At 42.3% G+C, this 21,522-nt stretch overlaps 1 protein-coding gene and 1 non-coding gene across 6 annotated transcripts in view; one reads left to right on the forward strand and one right to left on the reverse strand.

Annotated features, from left to right (window-relative positions):
- The window catches only part of PLCB4 (phospholipase C beta 4), a 428,120-nt gene that overhangs the window by 77,762 nt on the left and 328,836 nt on the right, over window positions 1-21,522 (forward strand). The window lies entirely within an intron of this gene.
- Window positions 9,091-9,194, reverse strand: LOC117203904 (U6 spliceosomal RNA). Its single transcript, XR_004486864.1, has one exon. It is a non-coding gene; the product is annotated as a U6 spliceosomal RNA (small nuclear RNA).

The raw sequence follows: 21,522 nt of genomic DNA on the forward strand, positions 1-21,522 counted from the left end.
GCTGGGATGCCAATGGAGCACCTGCGTGCTCTTCCATGAGGCCCCTGTCCACGTGGCTTGGGCTTCTCTCAGCCTGGGGGCCGGATGACAAGAGGGAGCATTACATACGTGCAAAAGCAGAAGTTTCCGGAGACCTGAAGGCCAGGATTCAGAAGTCCTGGGTGACCATTCCCACTGCGTTCTGTTGGTCAAAGCAGTCACAGGGCTAGCTTCCCAGAGAGGGGAAATAGACTTGGGAAGAGTGATGAACAATTTACAAATACTTTTTTTTTTCTTTTGTATGGGACTCAATATGCCCAGCATGTCCCTCAGGCCCTACTGCATGGAAGCTTTTTAGTTCAGTGTTCATCACCAACTGGCTATATAGCCTCTGTGTCTGCAGAGCTCCCAGGTTCAAATGCTCCCAAGTTCAGATGCTTCCAAGAGACACTCATATTGGTTGCTGGCTGTCCAGTCATCGATGGGTTGAGAGGGCCAAGTCTTGTGCTACTGAGGATTTTCTTTGAAGGGCTGAGGTGGGATGGGTTATGTCACGGGTACTGCGGTCAGAGTAGGCAATGGCACATGAGAGCATTAGGGGGATTTGAAGGAATTCTCAGGTCCTGCCCATCCCTCCGAAGCTAGAGAGTTCTTTTCTTTCTATGTTCCCCAAAGCTCTGCTTGACCTGCCTTCTGACTTCTTGAGTCATCCCCTCCCTGCTTTGTTTTGTTTTTTAAGTTACTCCTGTGCACTGTTCTCCCTCCTGCCCTCTGTCCTTCCATGGCCCTGGACAAGAAGCCTCTCTTCTCTCTCCCCATCTGTCACTTAGCTTCTAACTTACTCTTCAAATCTCAGCTCAAGTGTCACTTCCTCAGAGGAGTGTGGAACCCTTTGGATTAAGTCTCATGCCCTGTTCCATCTCAGTTTCCTTCGTCACACTAATCAGAGTTTGTAATTGTGTACCTGTGTGTCTGCTTGATCACCATCTGCCTCCCACTGGACTTTAGAGACAAAGGCGCGTGTCTGTCCTCAGGGCATCAGTGACTGTGCGTGGCTCCGGGTGGGTGCTGGCAACTACTTGTTTGCATGAATTAAAAATTGGAGGTAGTTGCCTTGAAGAAGGAGTAAGTGGAGAGAATCTTTGTCTTGATGAGAGAAGTTAAGAGCAGCCTGTTTTGGGGACTACAAGGACAGCATTTCTCAGGGAGTGCCCCCCGCCCCCCACCATGGTGATTTAGGAGTCAGTGAAGTCCTATTGTTAAGGCATGCTAGTGGAGGCTGTGTGGTAGTTTCTGAAATGTAGCAGGAATTCCTGCCTGGAAATTGATTCATAAGTGCCTGGTGAAAAGCCAACTTCTTTTTCTTTTTGCTTCTAGCACCATGTGGCCCCAGTTCTGTACTCAGAGATCTCAGTGATGGCCAAACTTTGTGGGGCCAGAGCTGTGCATTCCATTCCTGCTTACTCTCCCATTAGGCCAGTGTCTTGTTTGTAAGTCAAATTTCGGTTAGATTACAATTTGGGATGTGATATGCTGGGAGCATAATCTCGAGATAACCCCAGCCGTAACTTTTTGTCCAATTCTTCTGTTGCACACTATCTAAAAACAAAGTGAGTCAAAGAATAAAAATGGCAGAAGAGAAATAGAAAGATAGAGTAAGAAATAACTCAGATTCTGTTTTATTCAAAGATTCTGTATCCTTTTGAATTCTAGAGGTTTTCAATCCCACACTTTCAGAGACTAAGATGGAAGGTGACATTGTTTCAGTTAATCTATTTCACTGAAATAATTTAATTCAGTAAATATGTATTGAATTTTGTATCTCAGTGGCAGGTGTAAAGAAATACAAGTTGATCCATGACCATGAAGTTTGTACCTACCCAGGAAATATGGCATGCACCTGTGTCATGAGGTCCTAATAATGAGAGAGTCAGATAAAGAGGGCCATAATAGGACCTGACCTGAATAGGGGCTGGGGTAGTTACGGTGTGTTTTTATAGGGGGAGCATAATTTGAGCTAGTCCCCATGGATGAGTTGATTTAGGAAAGTTTGCACAGAAGGGAGAGAGAGAAAGGGCCTTACAGGCTGGGAAAGCCCCATGTGTGACAGTTCAAGTGAGAGAAAAAGCAAGAAGGCCCTTTTCACACTCCAGAGGGAGTGAAGGCCTTGTAGGGTAGGGATGAGAAGTTGGAGAATGGAGGGCGATGAAGAGACCCCTAGCCTTTGGGTGAGACCCTTGGAGGCCAAGTTGCAGGTGCTGAATGCTTGCAAGCAGAGGAAGTCACATCATAAAACCTCTACTTTCAGAATGTTATTTCGATCACAATTAGCAAGGGGGTTTTGATGAGGGAGAGGTTGGAGCCAGTGAGACTGCCTGGAAGGTTGTAGTGGTTGACACCACAATGGTGGCAGGAGAAACTGAGAGGGAGGGAAGTGTACAAAATAGGGTTCACCTCCTGCACTGCTGGTGGGAATGTAAATTGGCACAGCCACTATGGAGAACAGTATGGAGGGTCCTTAAAAAACTAAAAATAGAACTACCATATGATCCACCAATCCCACTCCTGGGCATATATCCAGAAAAGAAGAAAACTCTAATTCAAAAAGATACATGTACCCCAGTGTTCATAGCAGCACTATTCACAATAGCCAAGACATGGAAGGAACCTAATGTCCATCAACGGATGAATGGATAAAGAAGATGTGGTATATATATATATATATATATATATATATATATATATATATATATATATATATAGCGGAATATTACTCAGGCATAAAAAAGGATGAAATAATGTCATTTGCGCCAATATCGATGGACCTAGAGATTATCGTACTAAGTGAAATAAGTCAGAAAAAGAAAGACAAACATTGTATGATATCACTTATATGTGAAATCTACAAAAAGTGATACAAATCAACTTATTTACAAAACAGAAACAGATTCACAGACATAGAAAAAAAACTTATGCTTATCAAAGGGGAAAAGGAGAGAGGGATAAATTAGGAGTTTGGGATTAGCAGATACTATATATACTATAGTATACTACTATATATAAAATAGATAACAAGGACCTACTGTAAAGCACAGGGGACTATATTCAACATCTTGTAATAACCTACAATCAAAAAGAATCTGAAAAAGAATATATATATACACACATACACACATCTGTATACACACATATATATGTATGTATAACTGAAGCACTTTGCAGTACACCTGAAACATTGTAAATCAACTATACTTCAATAAAATAAAAAACGGACAGTACTGTACTCTTACCAAAAATATAGAGTTCACAGGAGGAACTGGTAGTTCCATGTCTGGATTCACAGTGGAGAAGACAAAGGAAGAAACAAAGGGATATGAAGCCTGGGTGAGTGGAAACTTAGTTCCACGATCACCAGTACCAAGGTTGGGAATGGTTGCCAAGGTGGAGTGGACCAGAGGAATGAGGTATCTTAAAGCAATGGTGGATAACTGGGGGTCGGTAGAAAGATAAAGGCTGGGGATATAAATTAACGCATCATCAGAACCTGGTGAACTAAATAAACCCAATGAACACAAATTTGGAGTTTTACTGGGCATTTAAGTAGGAAAATAACGAACCTGTATAACCTTCAAATACAGACATGTAGTCGATCAATAAGTTATTTGTTGGTATAGAAAACATTCCCAGTTTACCAGTTTGTATGACCTTCCTCACTACCTCTGGTCCACTCACCACTGTCCTCTGCCCAAGTGCTGCAGTGGCCATCTGGCTGGTCTTGCTTATGTCCTCAGCCACCTGCAGTCTCTGCTCCACACAGCAGACCAGGTGATCCTTTGCGTGTAAGTCAGATCCTGTGGCTCTGCTTCTGGCCTGCAGTGGCTTCCTACCTCATTCAGAACATAAGCTGAAGCCCTTCAAAGGGCCTCTGGGGCCTGACCCAGCCCCTTCATCGGTCACCGCTTTCCCTCGCTCACTCTGTGCTGCCGCCCTTGCCAATTGCTGCTCCTCACACGCATAGGCACACTGCCCCCAGGACCTTTGCACGTTCTCCCTTTGCTTGGAACACTCTTCTTCCCAGTGTCTGTAGGACTTGTTCCCTCGCCTCCTTCCAATCTTTGCCAATTGGGCCTTTCTTTACCCTCCTGTTTAACATGGCCATCCCCCTGACTTTCACTCTGGGCCTGCTGCCCTACTTTACCCTTTTCCCTCTACAGCCTTTAGTGTCTTCTAATACCCAGACTGTTTACTTATCTGTGTGCCAGTCTGCCTCTCCAGAAGGGAGGTTCCATGAGAGCAGGGATTTCTGTCTGTATCACTCACCGTGGCAGCCTCAGTGCCTGCACAGCACCAGGGACTCAGTGATCACTTGTTAGGTGAATGAACAAAAGTCTGTTAGCAGCTTCTTTTTCAAGTGGCATTTTTGTGTCATCTTTGAGATCAGCTGTCAATAATTTTTATCTTCATATCCAGGGATAATCAGCACTCAGTAAATGTTGAATAAGTGAATAGAACCTATAAAGTAAAAATGCTAACATGTTGCATTATCTAGTTCCAGAAATTTCCATTACTAAATGGAACCTTTAAATGGTGATGTGGGGAGGGGTGTGGAGGAATAGTTGCACTTCATTTAGCTGAACTTCCACTTGTGCTTCAGAATTAACATAGCAGTTTGGCAATTCTTTCATTATTACTAGGATTATTAATTGGATGCTATTTTAAAATTTGGCCCCTAAACTCTCAGCTGATGTTTTAGGAGATTATACTATACAGGGTGCAGAGACTGCTGGGGCTGACTGCAACTGTTCATGGCCAAGTAAGGAACAGCATAGGCAAGAAGCACAGGGTGGATTCAGTTGTGCCTCTGGGAGACCTGGTGACGATAGTTCATGGTCTCTGGGAAACAGCTGCCTGGGCTTCCTTCCGCAAAAGGGATCTTGATTTTGTTACCTGGTGGGTGCTTTTTATAAATAAATAAACAACCTTGAGAGACTGAGGGGGGTTAAAGAGAGAAAGGGAAGAACAATGTGCAGAAATTGTTCTTTATTTGGGAACATTTACTTGAGAGATCCCTCTGAAGTTTGCTTTTGTTTTATTTGGTATCACTTTTTTTTTTCATCTCTTCCCAGGGGATGCATATGTCTTTGGAAGGAATGCATGCAGAAAAATAGGCTGTAGGAGACCCGAATGAGTTCTTGAAAATTTAACAAGCTTCTGAAGGACAGAGCAGCTCCAAGAAGCTGGGCTGCTACCGCATCTTGAAGGTTGAGATTTGGGAGGACCAGTGATGGTGTCCCCTGCTGCCAACATTCATGTGGTTTGTTGATGATATGACTAAAGGGCCAGGTTCTTATTTATATTTTTAGGTGGGGCTTTTTAAGGGAGTTCAGACAGTAGGGAAATAGAGCACACAGCAACTTGCAGAACAGCAGCAGCAGATAATGCCTTTGCTTAACTCGAGGGTTAAAACAATCCATAGAAAATTGTTTGGGGTTTTTCTGGCTGGTGAAAACACTGTACAGCCCTTGTTTTCAAATGCACTGTCTATAAAGAGTCAAAATAAAGCTCAAATAAAATTAAAGCCTAGAGAACGAGGCTGTACACACACATATCCCAATGATCGTCCATGTGACATTCCCTAAGGCTATTGCCTGGCATCATTTGGTAGGATGTTTAAGTCAATGGCAGAGCTATTTTCCTATCTCTGCCTAAAAGTGCCAGAGATAGACTGGGTGTTTGGTCTGGGGTCAAAAGGCATGAGAGAAGAAACATCAGAAACAAGCTTTTTTTGGTTTTAAATTGTCTTATCTGTGTTTGAACTCAGTTCTGTCCTAATTGAAAAGGACAACTCATGGGGTAACCAAGACAGTGAACTTTGGTGTCCAAGGTGAAAGTGAATGAGAAACAAAAATATTTCTCTGGTGAGTTTTGTGATGAGAAGCAGGAAATCTGACCCCATGGAGCTCTAAAGTCCTTCCTACATCTTTATCTTTTCCATCGAAGAGGTCACATTCATTGCATAGCACAGTTCTTGGAGAGAGTCCTTCACTTTGAACAAATGAGTTAAAATGTTTATATCCAAAAAAATAAAAGGTGTATTTTCAGTAGAGTTTCTTTGATTAGGAAAAGAAAGACACTACTGTGTCCTACCATTATTTTCCTGATTGTCTGTTGTATTTTTGACAAGTGCCCTCACTTCAAAAAGTCTGTGTTTTAATTCTAAATTCATAATGATCTCTCTTATCCAACTGATAAGATTATCAAGGTTCTTTTTCCTCTGCTGTTACCTAGTGTTTGTAATGATCTTTCCTTAATGTTGGACAGGGGAGGGGATAAGGAGAGAATATACAGCAAAAATCAGTCATGTTTTATTCAGTGGCCCATCCTGTTTGTTGATTTCTCCATCCCTCCATCCATCCACCTATCCATCTATCCATCCATACATACATACATACATCTGTCCATCTATCCATCCATCCATACATCCACCCATCCATCCATACATCCACCCATCCATCCATATACCCATTCATCCATCATCTATCCATCCATTCCATCTGTCCACACATGAACCCATCTTATATTCATTGATCATATACTATGAACCAGGCAAGCTAGGATCTCTCCCATGAAGGAGAGTAGACCTAATTATAGGCATTTATAGTGGAAAAATGTTAAAATCAGGCAAATTCAATCATGGGAGGATGTTATCACCTGTTTTTAGGGGTTTCAGGGAAAGTTTCAGGGAAGAAGTACTGTCTCAACTGATACAGGAAGGGTGAATTGAAGTTTAGCTGGATGAACACTGTGTTTGGTCTTGGGTATGGTTAAGAGGTGAAGAAGAGTTTCCAGAAGAAGAGTTGTGTTTCTGACGTCCTTGCAAATTCAGAACTTCCCTAATTGAAGAATAATTCTGACAAAAGATGGTGGATATTTCCTTTTATCAGCTAATATGGCGCCACCCTGTGGCCACTCCGTAAACAGAGTTTAGCGTTCCCTCGTCTGGGCCAGCTTCGAAACTACAATTCTTGAAGAATTTTAACATTTTGGGTGGATTTAACATTGATTCAAATTAATGTGAGACCATATTAATGTTTTTAATATATTATTTCAAAGCTGCATAATTCACGTTCACATCAAATAGGACCAAATTCTGGAGAGTGTAGCTCATGGCCATTTGATGGAATTGAAAGTAGTTGAGCATGGGTAGCATGTAGACCAGAGAGTAGTAATAGGTTAGGAGGAGATGGAGGGAAGGAAGAATAGCGGGAGAGGAGATGGATCATCAAAGGCCCTGATCATCAAAGGCTGTGAACCACGACAAGAGGATTTCATTGTGTTGCCTTTCAAGAATGTTAAGGAGGGAATGGCAAGGTCAGTCTTAGGCTTTCTTCAAGTTTTAATAGAGCAAGTTGGAATTAGACTGAGGCTATGCATGGGTTTTGGATATTTGCAGAATATTCCCCTTTATTTATAATTAGACTTGGGTTATAAACAATATAAGCTTTCATAGTTTCAAAATACTTTTAAGTTTTTTGTTTTGTTTATTTGTTTCTGAAGGGTCCACTAAGTACCTTGGAAGAGACAACAAAATACATGGCTTAACCCCAAAAAGATTGGGTAGAGGCTCGACCCAGACTTGGGATCTAAGGTTGGGGGAGAATTTGATTAGCGAATCATACTTGGGGGTCCCTGGTAAAATAGGTTAAGGAAAACATGAGTTAGACAAAGTTAAACTTCTTTACTGTGGGACTTCTTAGAGCCTTGAAAGCATTCATGTCTGTTGTGAACCTTTATGATTAAGGCATGTAGCGTGTGCCACACTTGTTTCACCACTAAGGAAGCTTCACTCTGGAAATAGTCATTATAGTCTGGCTGAGAGCTTGTTATCTATTGCCACAGTAATGCTGCGTAACAAGCAACTATAACATCTCAGTGGAATACAATAATAAAAATGTATTCGGCTTGCAAGTTTAGGGGGTTCAGCTGATCTTGATCTGGACTTGGCTGATTCCAGCTAATCTCACTCACATGTCTGTTTCTGGTCAGGTGTGGATTGGGCAGGCAGCTCTTCTGATCTGGGCTGGGTTTGCTCACATGTCCGGGAGTTCAGCTGGCTGTTGAATGATCTAGGAGAGCTTTAGCTAGGAAGACTGGGGGTCACTTGTCTCTGCTATATATGGCTTTTATTCTGAGGCACGCTAGACCTAGCATGTTCTCCTGGCCGTGACAGAGGAGCAAGAATGAGAGCGAAGCCAGCAGTGCATGTATTTTTCAGCATTTTCTTGTATCGTGTTAATATCTCATTGGTCAAGGGAGTCACACGGCCAGTCAGAGTAGGAGGACACTGCAAGGTTACATAGCAGAACGTAGATACAGGGAAGGAGGAGACTCAGGCTCTGTTTGCAGTCAGACCCTGGAACCCAACTTGAGAATTGCCTGTTGAGATCACTGTCAACTGAGAGTGAGGAATGAGGTCAGACTTTTCACTATGCCATGGCCACAGACTGTACTTTTAGTTCTGATAAGCAATCTCACAGATAGATGCCTGGCCCAGGTCAAGTGAGAGAGTGTTCATCTGGTTCCCCACAGGACTTCTATTATCTTTCTGTGGAATCATTTCAGGGCTGAAAGGATTATGGTCATCAGCTAGTTCTAGTTGCATTATGTTGGAAATGAATAAACAGAGACTCAGAGAGGTTAACTGGCCAGCCTAAAACTACTCAGCTAGCTAGAAGCCAAGCTGAGCCTGGAACCCAGATGTTCCTTTAATCTCATTGGGTTTTAATAACCTCAAAGAAACTGTGTTTGGGGTGAAGGGGAGGTGGTGGAAGGGACTGAAATTGTGTTTGCAATCATTGTATGTGAACAAATCACATTCCTTCTGGAGGGACTATAATAAAAGTAATTTTTAAAATAGATGATAGATGTCTTTGGAAGGACAAAGTAGATAGTTAAAAACTGAGTTGCTGAATACTGTGACTGGAGGTTTTTTTTTTTTTTTTCGGAGGAAAAGTGGGGTGTGGTTTGAAGTGGGAAGGGCCCTCGGTTGGGTAAGTCATTTCCCTTACTACAGCCTTTGTTTCCCCACCTGTGAACATTAGAAAAGGAAAGCAAAATGAGGACTGCTTCACAAATTGGCACGTGGTCTTTGCACAGGGGCCATGCTAACCTTTGTATTGTTCTCGTTTTAATATCTGTGCTGCTGAAGCAAGCACTGATGGGAAATCCTTGGTGATATGTTTTTGTTTTCGGGGTTTTCTCTCCTCTACTCCCTCCACACTCCCAAGGATTTCTGCTGCAGAGGACTTCCGAGAAGAGAGGAAAGACTTTGTGTTCTAGCTCCTGCTTTGTCAAACGGCAGATAGAATCATGAAGGCAGATCTAGCCTTCCAGAATAGGAGTTACATTAACACCTAATTTAGCCGACAGGGGTGGGGAACAATTTATTCTATATAAATCAAATTTTGCTCATGAAATTTTACCCAGTTAAGCATTATCAAATAAACTAGATATTTTTATGATGGAAATACTTCCACAAATATTACGTATATTCCCCTGATTTACTAAACAGAAAACAACGGACACTTCGCACCCATTTAGACATCAGTTATTGAACTGGGTGGTAATACAGCAACGTGCCTTGTGAAGAGCCATGTAGTGAAAGGCATTTTCTATTGTTACTATTTGTGTTTGCTTAAGGACTGCTGGACTATGTTGGACTACTTGCCGTCAAACTGAGTTTTGACAGACATACTTTTTAAATTCTTTTTTTTTTTTGGCGGTGCCACAAGGCTTGTGGGATCTTAGTTCCCCCACCAGGGATGGATGGAACCCAGGCCCCCTGCAGTGGGAGCGTGGAGTCCTAACTACTGGACGGCTAGGGAAGTCCGACTTTTTAAATTCTTGTATTTTATTTTCAGAGTGTTTCTCCATACTTCCTTATTGTCAGTTGATTAGCTGTATTTTGGGGCTGCTCAGACAGATTTGTTCTCAGATCCATTCTTGACTGTTTCCTGTTCCACTCCATGTTGCAAGGAACCATATTTCCCAGGCTCTCTTGCCCTCTGGTGTCCAAGGGGAGATGTAAGGGTATCTCTCCGGGCCCCTTTCTGCTTTCTTTGGTATCTCTAGGAACAGCTGTGTCTCTTCCATAGCTTCTGCTCCCACCAAACTTCTTCTTTTTCCACAGCAGCCTATCCTGTTCTAGTCTTGCTGGTTGTCCCCAGTCTCTGGGCTCTGACAACACCTCTTCCTTCCATCATCCCTCCTGCTTAGGCAAGCTAGCAGTTCTCCACGGGTGCTGGTCTCTGGGCTGCCTCCCTGTTCCCTCTGTGGCTTCTCAGCCATTCCATCACTCTGTAACCATGCTCTTGACTTGAAAGATCTGGAGTAGTTTCTGTTTTCGGATTGTTTTGACGGATAACAGAGGTTGCCTTCTCTTGCCCCTGTCTCTCATTCTAATTTGCTTCTTGCCATCTACTCTGAGGACACCAGCCAGCTTAACCAGTTTACTTTATTGGACGTAAATATGCACACCTGACTGAGCACTAGAGCAGAATAATCTAGAGCCTGGGCTCTGGCAGCACAATGTATGGGTTCCAATCCCAGCCAGACCACTCATTGGCTGTGTGACTGGGCAACTTTCTTAACCTTTCTGAGACTCACTCTTTGCATCTGAAAGATGAAAGTAATTGCAGTACCCATGCTGTCTCTTAAGGGCAACACCTATGGAGGGGAAAGGAAGGATGTGAGATTGGGCAGGGGGAGGAGCTGGGCTGCGATGCAGTCTTAACAGCAGCCTCAGTCAACCCCGCAGGGAGCTCTAAAGCGGGTCGGGCCTTTACTCACTGGTGTTGACTGCTGGAGGCCGCTGACAGGGGACGGTGCTTGACCTTGGGCGGAGCAGCTCTCGGAGTAGCAGGGGAATCAGTTCTTCAGTCCCCGGAGTGGTCTGGTCATTGCATCACAGTGTCCACCACACGTTTCTATGTGTGCAGTTGTGAAAGATAAATGGCGAATCCGTGAGAAGTGTGTTGTTTGGTGCCTAGTACTTGGTGAAGTCTCAACAATAGTAAGTAGCATTATTGATGGACTACATATAGAAGTCCAATAAGTGGACTTTATGATACCTAGTTAGGTATTTGGAGAGTTTTTCCTGACTTCCTGTCCATGACCCCATCCTAGAGAGTCCAGGAAAACCTGCATAAGTGGTCTGTGGGTAACTAAGGTGCCGTGGCTTCTGCACATACACTATTAAACACATTTATATTTTTATACTAATGTTAATGTGGTACCTTTAAATATGGCTTACCCATAGGTCCTTTTTTTTAAAAATAATATTTATTTATTTATTTTTGGTTGCATTGGTTCTTCGTTGCTGCGTGTGGGCTTTTCTCTAGTTGCGGAGAGTGTGGGCTACTATGTGGCGGTGCACGGGCTTCTCATTGTGGTGGCTCCTCTTGTTGTGGAGCACGGGCTCTAGGTGTGCAGGCTTCAGTAGTTGTGGCTCACAGGCTCTAGAGCACAGGCTCAGTACTTGTGGCACATGGGCCCAGTTGCTCTGCGGCATGTGGGATCTTCCCGGACCAGGGCTCGAACCCGTGTCCCCTGCATTGGCAGGCGGATTCTTAACCACTGTGCCACCAGGGAAGCCCCCCATAGGTTCTCATATCTTTATTTTCTGAGGTATTCAGGTATTTAGCACCAAATTCGATAGGCATTAATACAGCCCTTGCTTTTTGGACACTTATCATGTAGACACGGGGCTAAGCATGCATTCTCTCATCAGTTCTCAGGACAACTCTCTGGGTGCTAAGAGTCCCGCTTAATGGTGAGGACCCGAGGTCAAGGAGGTTAAATGATCTGCCCAAGGTCACCCATTCAAGGAGTGGCAGCTAAGTTCCCCCACCAGGGCTGCAGCCCCAGACTCACATGCGCCTACGCTTTCAACTACACATTTTCACAATTTAAACAGCAGTAGGGGAAACCTTCTCCTCTGAAAATAACTCTAGCACAGTGTAGGTGTTGTTTTGGTAGAAACATTTCAGCTGCTGCCATAAAATTCGTCTCCCAAATGGCTCTGTGAGAGCAAAGCTGGGCAGACTCTGCTTGTGTTTAAGAAGCGAGCCTTATGGCTCAGCCACAACACAAATGATTTGTTTTCCTGGCCTTGTTGGCGAAGTGATTTAATTTCTGGATTTCCCTGAGGAAAAAGCTGAAACAAATAAATTTCTTTGTAATTGGATGTTTAAGGAGGAGCCACGTGGGAAAGTCATGATGGGAAGCCAGGTACGTTTTCATTCACTGAGTGATGCAGTGAGCAGGGCAGGGTCGGGGAGGGGGGTAAGTGCATGGGCAGAATTCACTAGGTAGTTTTACATCCTAATATTTGGCTCTCTGCTTTTCATCAGTAAATGATTATTATAATCATCTAAAGCCCCACAAGCAAGGTGGGTGTTTAGGAAAGTGGGTGTTCATCGTTGGAGAAGAGCAAGTTAGGTCACATTTCTTTATATCTGAATAGAAGTAATGCCTCTTTTTCTGTAGAAAAAAAATACTTTTTCAAAATTGGGTGTATGGCACTAATGAGGAGTCTAGGAAGCTGTAAGGTCAGGGATTTCTAAAAGTGTATTCTGAGGATCTCTATTTCTTGGATATATCAGTTAGGATAGTTTGGGCCATCTATAGCAAAAATGTAAAGTGACTGTGACATAAAGTATAATATAACAGTGAAAATTCATGCAAAAATATTCAGAGTTAGGCCCTCTGTGATTTCACAGTATTGTCAAGAGTCCAGGTTCCTATCTTTCTGTCTCATCCTCCTAATCCTGTGGCTTCCATTTTCAAGGTCACTCTGAGGCCAGTTTAGTTTTGGCCACCATGTCTGCAGTCCAGATGGGCAACAGAAGGGAGGCCTCTTAGTGGAGGCAGCTCCCTCAGTTTCTGCAGCCTTCCTGGAAATTCCATAGAACACTTCCATTTATATTTCATTGGCCAGTATGTGGTCACATGGTCAGACCTAGCAGCAAGAGAGCCAGGTTGACAATACATTCTGTGATGTTGGGCATGTTACAGCCCTCTGAAACGTGCAGTCACCTGATCCATTAAAAGGGTGCATGGTGATCCCTATCTCAGTGTATTCAAGAAATTATCTGAAAGTCACATACGACCATTGCTCATAATACCTAACGCTGACATGGTACTAACCCTGTGCTGGGTGCAGTTCTCCACAAACCTGTGAGGTAGGTGCTCTGATGGTCCCATTCGTAGTTGATGCTACTGAGGCATGAAAAGGTTAAGTAACAAACCAAGGTGTTGCAGACCCGAGGTTTGCACCCAGGCACCAGGCGGCTGGTCCTATCTCACAGTCAGGCTGAAGAATTGCCTCTGAAGTGTGAGTCACTTAAAAATGAGAGAAATAAAGGTCTAATTTTGACAGAATTGAGAGGGATGGGAACATGACTTAGGTTTTTAAAATTAAGTTTGGATTCTTAGTACAGAGCCTGCCCTGACAATTTAAATACCTATTTCTTGCAGGTGCATTTGACATTCAAAAGCAATCAGATTGTATTCTCTGTTCTTTGAGGGATTACTGGGTTCTGTGCATCTTGAAGGTTACATTTGCAATCAGCATTAATTTCATTGTTAAGCATTTTCCTTCACATTAGTTACAGGGTCCTTTCTTTTTCTTTTCGTTTTTTTGTCTTTTTTTTTTAAGACTAGTTGGGTTCTAGTGGAGAAGATAAGTTGTGAGATTAGGTGGGACAACGCACTCAAGTTCATTGTTCAAAAAGCCGTATTAGCTGCAGAGAGTGAACTCAGAGCTTGGCTGAACCGTGTGGGTCGCTAATCTAGTGTCACAGAGCAGTGTGCTTTGTTCTTCCCCTTGAACTGGAGTGGGGTGAGGAAGGCACAGGACGTTAATTGAGAGTGATTCTCCCACTACATTTTATGATTCATTCAAGGGAGTCACACTAAACTACATAAACAAAGGGAGGAATTCCCCTGGAAGCCAACGTCAGAGAAAATCATATGAAGAAAAAGATAAGTGATGTCCATTTGCTTTTCTATTTGTCTGAGTCCATTCAGGCTGCTATAACAACATACCACGAACATGGTGGCTTATAAACAACAGACATTTATGTCTCACAGTTCTGGAGGCTGGAAGTCTGAGATCAGGGTGCCAGCAGGGTCCAGTGAGGGTCCTCTCCTTGGTGCAGACATTCCTTGTATCCTCACATGCTAGAAAGGGCTCAGGAGCTCTCTGGAACCTCTTTTTTATAAGAGCAGTAATCTTATCCTCCACCCTCATGACCTAAGCACCTACCAAACGCCCTACATCCTAATACGGACATCTTTGGTATTTCATGAATATTGGGGGGACACAAAATTCAGATCATAGCAATATTCAAGCAGATTTTTAAAAAGTCATTGCATGTAGAATGATTATAATTTAAACAAAAAGTCATTTATTGGAGCAATATTTACGAAAAGAGAGCAGTGCTTGGGATGCTGCATAATGAGGCAGAATGTTAAAATGTTGGTGGGAGGACCCGTGTGCCTGGCTGTGATTACATTTTGGTTGGTGCCATATGGATAAGGAATGGCAGCCTCGTCTTTAGCTCTTAGTATATTGAAATATTGGGATCTCTAAGTAGAGAGGAGAGGAAACTATAATGGAATTCAAGACACTGCACTTGATTTCCTGGCTTCCAGGGCATCACATGGGTTTAAAACCCTCCTTAATTGGCTGCATTTTTAATTAAAGGAAAACAGAAGGAGCTTTTCCTTTCACCTATACATGAGCCCATGAAGAAATCTCTACCTTATCGTGTAATCCACAGGCCAGAGAATCGAGTTTGAATAGATCATTATTTACCCAGATATATTTATAAAATACTAGTAATTTCACTAGTAATAACTAATTTATATGGAATTCTTGCTATATGCCATGTACCATTTTAGTGTTTTACTTGTAATAACCCCTTTATCCTCACAATAACCCTTTGAAGTAGATACCATCATTACCACTATTTTACAAATGAGGAAACCGAAGCACAGAGATCTTAAGTAACTTACCTAAAATTACACAGCAAGGGAGTTGCAAAGCTAAGATTCAAACCCAAGCTGCTTTTTAATCGGTACTGTACATTTCCCAAGTATCAGTCATTCATATACCACCTTCATGCTTTTTGCCATGATTGTATTCTCCTTCTATTATTATTTCTTGTTTTCCACTTTTATTTAACTGAAAATATAAATGTATTTAAAAAGGAAATCTTCAATTATTACCTTAAATGGAAAACTATCCAGTGACACAAATAGTAGAGATAGCCAATAAAAATTAAAAACTGAAAACCAAATAATGTCATTCAGTCCTAAGTAGATGCCAATGCCTGCTGAAACCCAAGTCAGAGACGTGCCTTCACTGTACTGAGAGAGAGAGGAGAGAGAAGAGCAAAGGTTAGAGTGAGTTTGAAGACAAAGTTGAGGCTCTCTCTTTTTTTTATATATAAATTTATTTATTTACTTTTTTTTTTTTTTTTTTTGCGTTACGTGGGCCTCTCACTGTTGTGGCCTCTCCCGTTGCAGAGCACAGGCTCCAGACGCGCAGGCTCAGTGGCCATGGCTCACGGGCCCAGCCGCTCCACGGCATGTGGGATCTTCCCGGACCGGGGCACGAACCCGTGTCCCCTGCATCGGCAGGCGGACTCTCAACCACTGCGCCACCAGGGAAGCCCTATTTATGTACTTTTGGCTGCGTTGGGTCTTCATTGCTGCACACGGGCTTTCTCTAGTTGTGTGAGTGGGGGCTCTTCTTTGCGGTGCGCAGGCTTCTCATTGCGGTGGCTTCTCTTGTTGTGGAGCATAGGCTCTAGGCGCGCAGGCGCAGGCTCAGTAGCTGTGGCTCATGTGCTTAGTTGTTCCACAGCATGTGGGATCTTCCAGGACCAGGGCTCGAGCCCGTGTCCCCTGCATTGGCAGGCGGATTCTTAACCACTGCGCCACCAGGGAAGTCCTGAGGCTCTCTTTGATATTATTAGAAGGGGTGTGTGTGTGTGTGTGTGTGTGTGTGTGTGTGTGTGTGTGAGTGAGAGAGAGAGAGAGAGAGAGAGAGAGAGAAAGAGAGAGAGATGGAGAGCCAGCTTTCTTGATTCTGTGTTACACTTTGGGAATCACTTGTCTAAAATATGAAGGTGTGGTGCTATCTTCAGAATTAGGGAAAGTGAAGCAGAGGATGCTGAGATGAATTCAGGCCTCCAACAGTTCAGCCAATCCAGGCAACGGTATTGTCTGAATTACTAACCCTAAAGTCACTCGCTAGTTCATCTGGTCCCTAGACGATCCTTTCAGGTTGCTTTGTGGAAAGGACTGTGGGTAGTTTTTACCAAAGTTATTATCTATAGAAGAAGGTCTAGTTACCCCTGAGTTTTAAACCAAACTATTAATACTTAGAAAATGGCCTTAAATTAAGCCTTGCTTCAACCTTGACACATACCTAGTGGTTTGGAACTTTAGAGAATCTTAGGCCTCTTTCAAGGACATATTGGAGATCATTGGAATGGTGTCCCTTTCTTTGTTAGTAGGATAACATTCTCTTTATATGTATATATATCAAGAGCATATATATGCTCTCCATCATTAATTTAGGGTTATATTTTGATTATGGTGAGAAAAGCAGAAGGGATCTTTTCATCTCCCAGTTTAACATAAATTATGAGACTCTGTGTTTTCATGTAATGAAGAGGGATCTTCCTTTTAATTCACGGGTCTCTGTAAAAGCAATTCATAGACATCAGCAAGACTCATCAATGTTAACAATAAATTAATCTGCATCTGAAGTTTTTACTGATTATCTGATCACATAATTTCCACATATTCTGATTACATTTTTCAGATGCTTTACACATTATATGAATTCTTAATCAAGCTGATTCTATAAGCAGTGCCCTTTCTATACAGGGTGAGCCTTGTCACGGAGAGAGTGCAGCTTGACGAAAGGTTTAGCAGAAGATGGTGAATGAAACTGGCTTCATCTTGCCCAGCATCCCTATTTCCATTTTTAAATATTAATATAGCTGCACATAGACAGCGTGATATTAAACATAACTTATGTGGCTGGTGAACTATTACAACTGTTTGCTGTTCAGTGTGCTGGTGAACTTCAGAAAGCTTCTGATGGATGTTAGGCCGGATTAGTTGCTCAGGGTTAGGGAGCAGAGGTGGGCAGCTTGGGGAAGGACAGGTGAACATTTGTCTGCACTAAAGCTGCTACGGATTGTGTCTCCAAGGGGCTGCCACTCCACTCCAGCCAGGACAGTGTGGTGGGCTGGATGGGCTGCTGTTCGGTGGCAAAATAGAGAACACCTTCATTTGCAGGTTTATCTGGTGGTGCTGTGATGGGTTTCATCTGATCATAAATTGTGGTCAGGGCCGATCTCTAACAGTTCTACTGGGGTTTATTTATCTATCTATATCTATCTATATGTCTATATCGATAGATATAGATATAGATATAGAGAGAGATGTTTTATTGAAGCATAGTTGATTTACAATGTTGTGTTAATTTCTGCTGTACAGCAAAGTGACTCAATTATATTTATAAATATATAAATTCATTTTTATATTCTTTTCCGTTATGATTTATCATAGGATATTGAATATAGTTCCCTGTGCTATACAGTAGGACCTTGTTGTTTATCCATTCTCTATATAAAGGCTTATATCTGCTAACCGCAACCTCCCAGTCCATCCCTCCCCCAGCTCCCCTTGGCGACCACCAGTCTGTTCTCTATGTCTGTGAGTCTGTTACTGTTTTGTAGATAAGTTTGTGTCATGTTTTAGATTCCACATATAAGTGATATTATATGGTATTTGACTTACTTCATTTGGTATGATAATCTCTAGTTGCATCCATGATGCTGCAGATGGCATTATTTTGTTCTTATTTAGATCCAGCCTGTGACGAGGTTTTAGAAACCAGAACTAGCTCTGGAAATGTGTCCTGGTTTCAGGAATAAGATTAGTGAAGGTCGGGGTAGTTAGATTCTCAAGGCATGGAACATGTCTGTTTACTCACCAGTGTACACCTGGCATCTGACACAGTACTGGGTGTATGGCAGGCACTCAGGATTTAAATAACATGTCGAATCAATGAGGGAACAGAGTTAAACTGAGCAACTGATATTTCTGGCATCATATCATTTTTGCTTGGGGACAGGAAACCACAACAAAACTGGTGTGTGTGTGTGTGTGTGTGTGTGTGTGTGTGTGTGTGTGTGTGTTAGAGCTTCCTTAAGAAATAAAATCAATTTCAGTTTTTGGAACTGAAAAAGAATACAGAGAGTTATTGTGAGTGGCTGGTTTCCCACAATAAGTTTCCCTGATTGAAAAAGATATCTCCAAGCTCTTTCAGAGACAGAGAAAGAGATAACGATGACTTCTGTCCCTTTCTTTTTTGTGTCTGTGCAGGAAGAAAGAGCCTGCCAGGATTTAGAACAGAGAGAAGCCATGTGGAAAACAAATAGTTTTCTTCTAGACTGTGGGTCTCAAGGATTAGTAGAATATACGAGGAAATAAGGTTCTTTCTCTTGGGAAATTACTAATGCTGGCGGCTTGAAATAGCATGAAAAAGAGTTTCAGTAGCGGCCGGTCTTCAGATAGTTCGCTGGAGAGAAGAGGGGCCCAAGTTGAGTGAAAGCAGAAGGAAAAGTCATGTTGTGTTAGTGAGTAGTTAAAACAACGCAGCCTGGAACAGAAAGGCAGCCCCCATGTTCTTAGCACCTACTGTGCATCAGGCTGTGGGATATACATATAAATATTAACTATTTTGAGACAGCTGTTATTTGAGATGTCTTATATTTTTCAGATAGATGCTATTATCCCCATTTTACACATAAGGAATCTGAAATTTATAAGGAGGTCTATGATCAGTCCAGAGACACATTAACAGCTACTATGTGTAATGGGGCTAAAGTTTGAACCCAGACCTGTCTGATTCAAAAATCCAAGTTCTTTTCCCGGGTGAAGCCATTTTTTCCTTTCTTATAATTGTATTCTATATTTAGCAATTATCTCAAGTGGTTCATAGCTTTTACCAATTTTACAGGAAGAGTTCTATTTTTATAGGGAAGGTAATGTTGGATTGCGGACTCAATGTTTGGGTTTTCAGCCAGCTATGCCTGGGGGGCAGGGGGGAGTCATGGTGATGGTTGGGGGAATATCCAGGTGGTCCAAATCCTTGATATTCAAAGCATGCACCTGGGACCAGCCACAGAAGCGTCACCTGGGAGCCTGTTAAAATATAGGGTCTCAGGCCCCACAGCCAACCTCTCAAATCACAGTCTGCATTTTTCAACAAAATCCCCAGGTGATTTGTTTGCGTGTAAAAGTTTGAGGAGCTCTGGTAGAAATTACTGTGATTCCAAAGCAGCTGAGTGGTTGGCATATTATGTGAAAGCAATGATACTAGATAATGCCAGTAATAAGTTATTATCCCAGTTTATTGAGTACTTACTGTATACCAGATGATATGTTAAGAGTTTTATGTAGATTTTCTTATTTAAAAAATTTCATTAACCTGGGTAGTGGTGGTTTTTGTTCCTCTTTTAGAGATGAGAAATCTAAACCATACGGAGGTTAAGTAACTTGTCCCGAATTAAATAACTCTGATGCCAACTCCGGTGTGTCCGATCCCAACCTGTTGCTGTCCAGCTTAACTACAAACCAGGAGCTCCTGATCACTGGTGTCTGACTGGTGATGATAGGGAAGTTTGAATTACAGCACAGAGCACTGCCAGTTTACAAATCAAGTTCTGTGAAATGAATTTTACTTTACTGACTCTAAATGGTGAGACAAAAATAAGGTTATCTTTCTTGAATACTATCTGACATTGCTTATGCCATGCATTGTCTATTTTATTTTTCTTGGAGTAGAATAAATTTTAGACAAAAGAACTTAGGAAGCTTTTTTTTTTTTTTTTCTTTTTTGCGGTACGCGGGCCTCTCACTGTTGTGGCCTCTCCCGTTGCGGAGCACAGGCTCCGGACGCACAGGCACAGTGGCCATGGCTCACGGGCCCAGCTGCTCCGCGGCACGTGGGATCCTCCCAGACCAGGGCACGAACCCGTGTCCCCTGAATCGGCAGGCGGACTCTCAACCACTGCACCACCAGGGAAGCCCTAGGAAGCATTTTTATTGTTCTCTGGATTCTGTTCTAACTTTAAAGATAACTACCTTCTTTACTTTTTACTGATGATTATTAATAAGATACGATTCAATAATCCTAATCATATTGATAGACTGACTTGATACTGATAATCAGTAATGCAATAAATATGTTGAACGCAGCTAGCATGAAGAGTTAGGGGAGCATTGCTGAGTACATAAGTTCATGTGATAGCTTTTGTTGCTTTTTTCTTCACAGAGTGCTCCTTTTTTTGTTTTTGTCAGATCTTTTTGTTTCATGATTCCCTAGGTGGATGATGCATATGGACTGAATTGGCAGTGTTTGTTAGAATGTCATTACCATGCTTTAAAGTAATTTCTCTGCTAATTTGTCCTTTGTTCCCTAGAACAGTGAGCTGACTCCCATGAGTTTACTGGGTTGTGGGCTTTAAACTTTCTCTTTAGCAAGGTTGGGAGGACCAAAGGCACTGTTGTTTTGGTCTTCAATCCATAGACTTTTGGGAAAAAAAGGATGCAAAAATGTGATTTTTGTGTGTTTTCGGGATTTGGGGGAGAGGAAGAATGGAAGAAGGAAGATCTGCCTGAACCTAAACATTTTCTTGTTTATCATGTCACAGTAAAAGAATATGCTAATCCGTTCTTAAATTTCTAGATAATCATAAATAGATTTAATATACTATTAAGAGCTACTAGGAGGAAAGATGCTATGGAAGTATATTAAAGGCAATTGGAAAGGATGGCATTTACTTTGGAAACACAACCTTTATTCATGTTCACTGCTCCTATAGTATTTCATTGTAGTAACACTGGTGTATCTTGTTGAGCTTGCTTACCTGGCAGTGTCAAGTATATAAAGCTGTCTGTACCAACTAATTAAAAAAAAAAAGCTAAACTATAAGCCGTTTCTTGTTCTCAGTAAAAATTTTATATCCTTACCATTTGAAAAGGCTGTTCTGTAAATTCACAGACCTTTCCAGTAGTGTGCTGGTAAATGTTTAACAGCTGGCTCTGAGAAGGCAGAGAGGGAAGAAGCTTGTTTTGTATTGTCTGCCGATTGCTGTGGTGTAAATACTCCCACTGTGACTGGAGATGGGAAGAAATACACCCAGCTGTCTCCTGCAGGAGGGGCAAGTTGGCTCAGCACACCAGTGATTTAAGCACCAGGAGATTTGAAAGGGAAGAGGCAGTTAGAGAGAGACAGAGGACAGACAGGAAAACTAAAGCATGTAGAAAACAGTAAGAAACTTAGAGCAAGTTGGGAGGTGCAGGGTTCTGTTAAAGGACTTTGAGTATAAGTGTCTATTCTTTTCCCTGAAACTGTGGAGATGAAAAAAAAAAATTTACTAACAGTGGGGG

This window comes from Orcinus orca, chromosome 16 (assembly GCF_937001465.1).
Source record: "Orcinus orca chromosome 16, mOrcOrc1.1, whole genome shotgun sequence".
NCBI lineage: Eukaryota > Metazoa > Chordata > Mammalia > Artiodactyla > Delphinidae > Orcinus > Orcinus orca.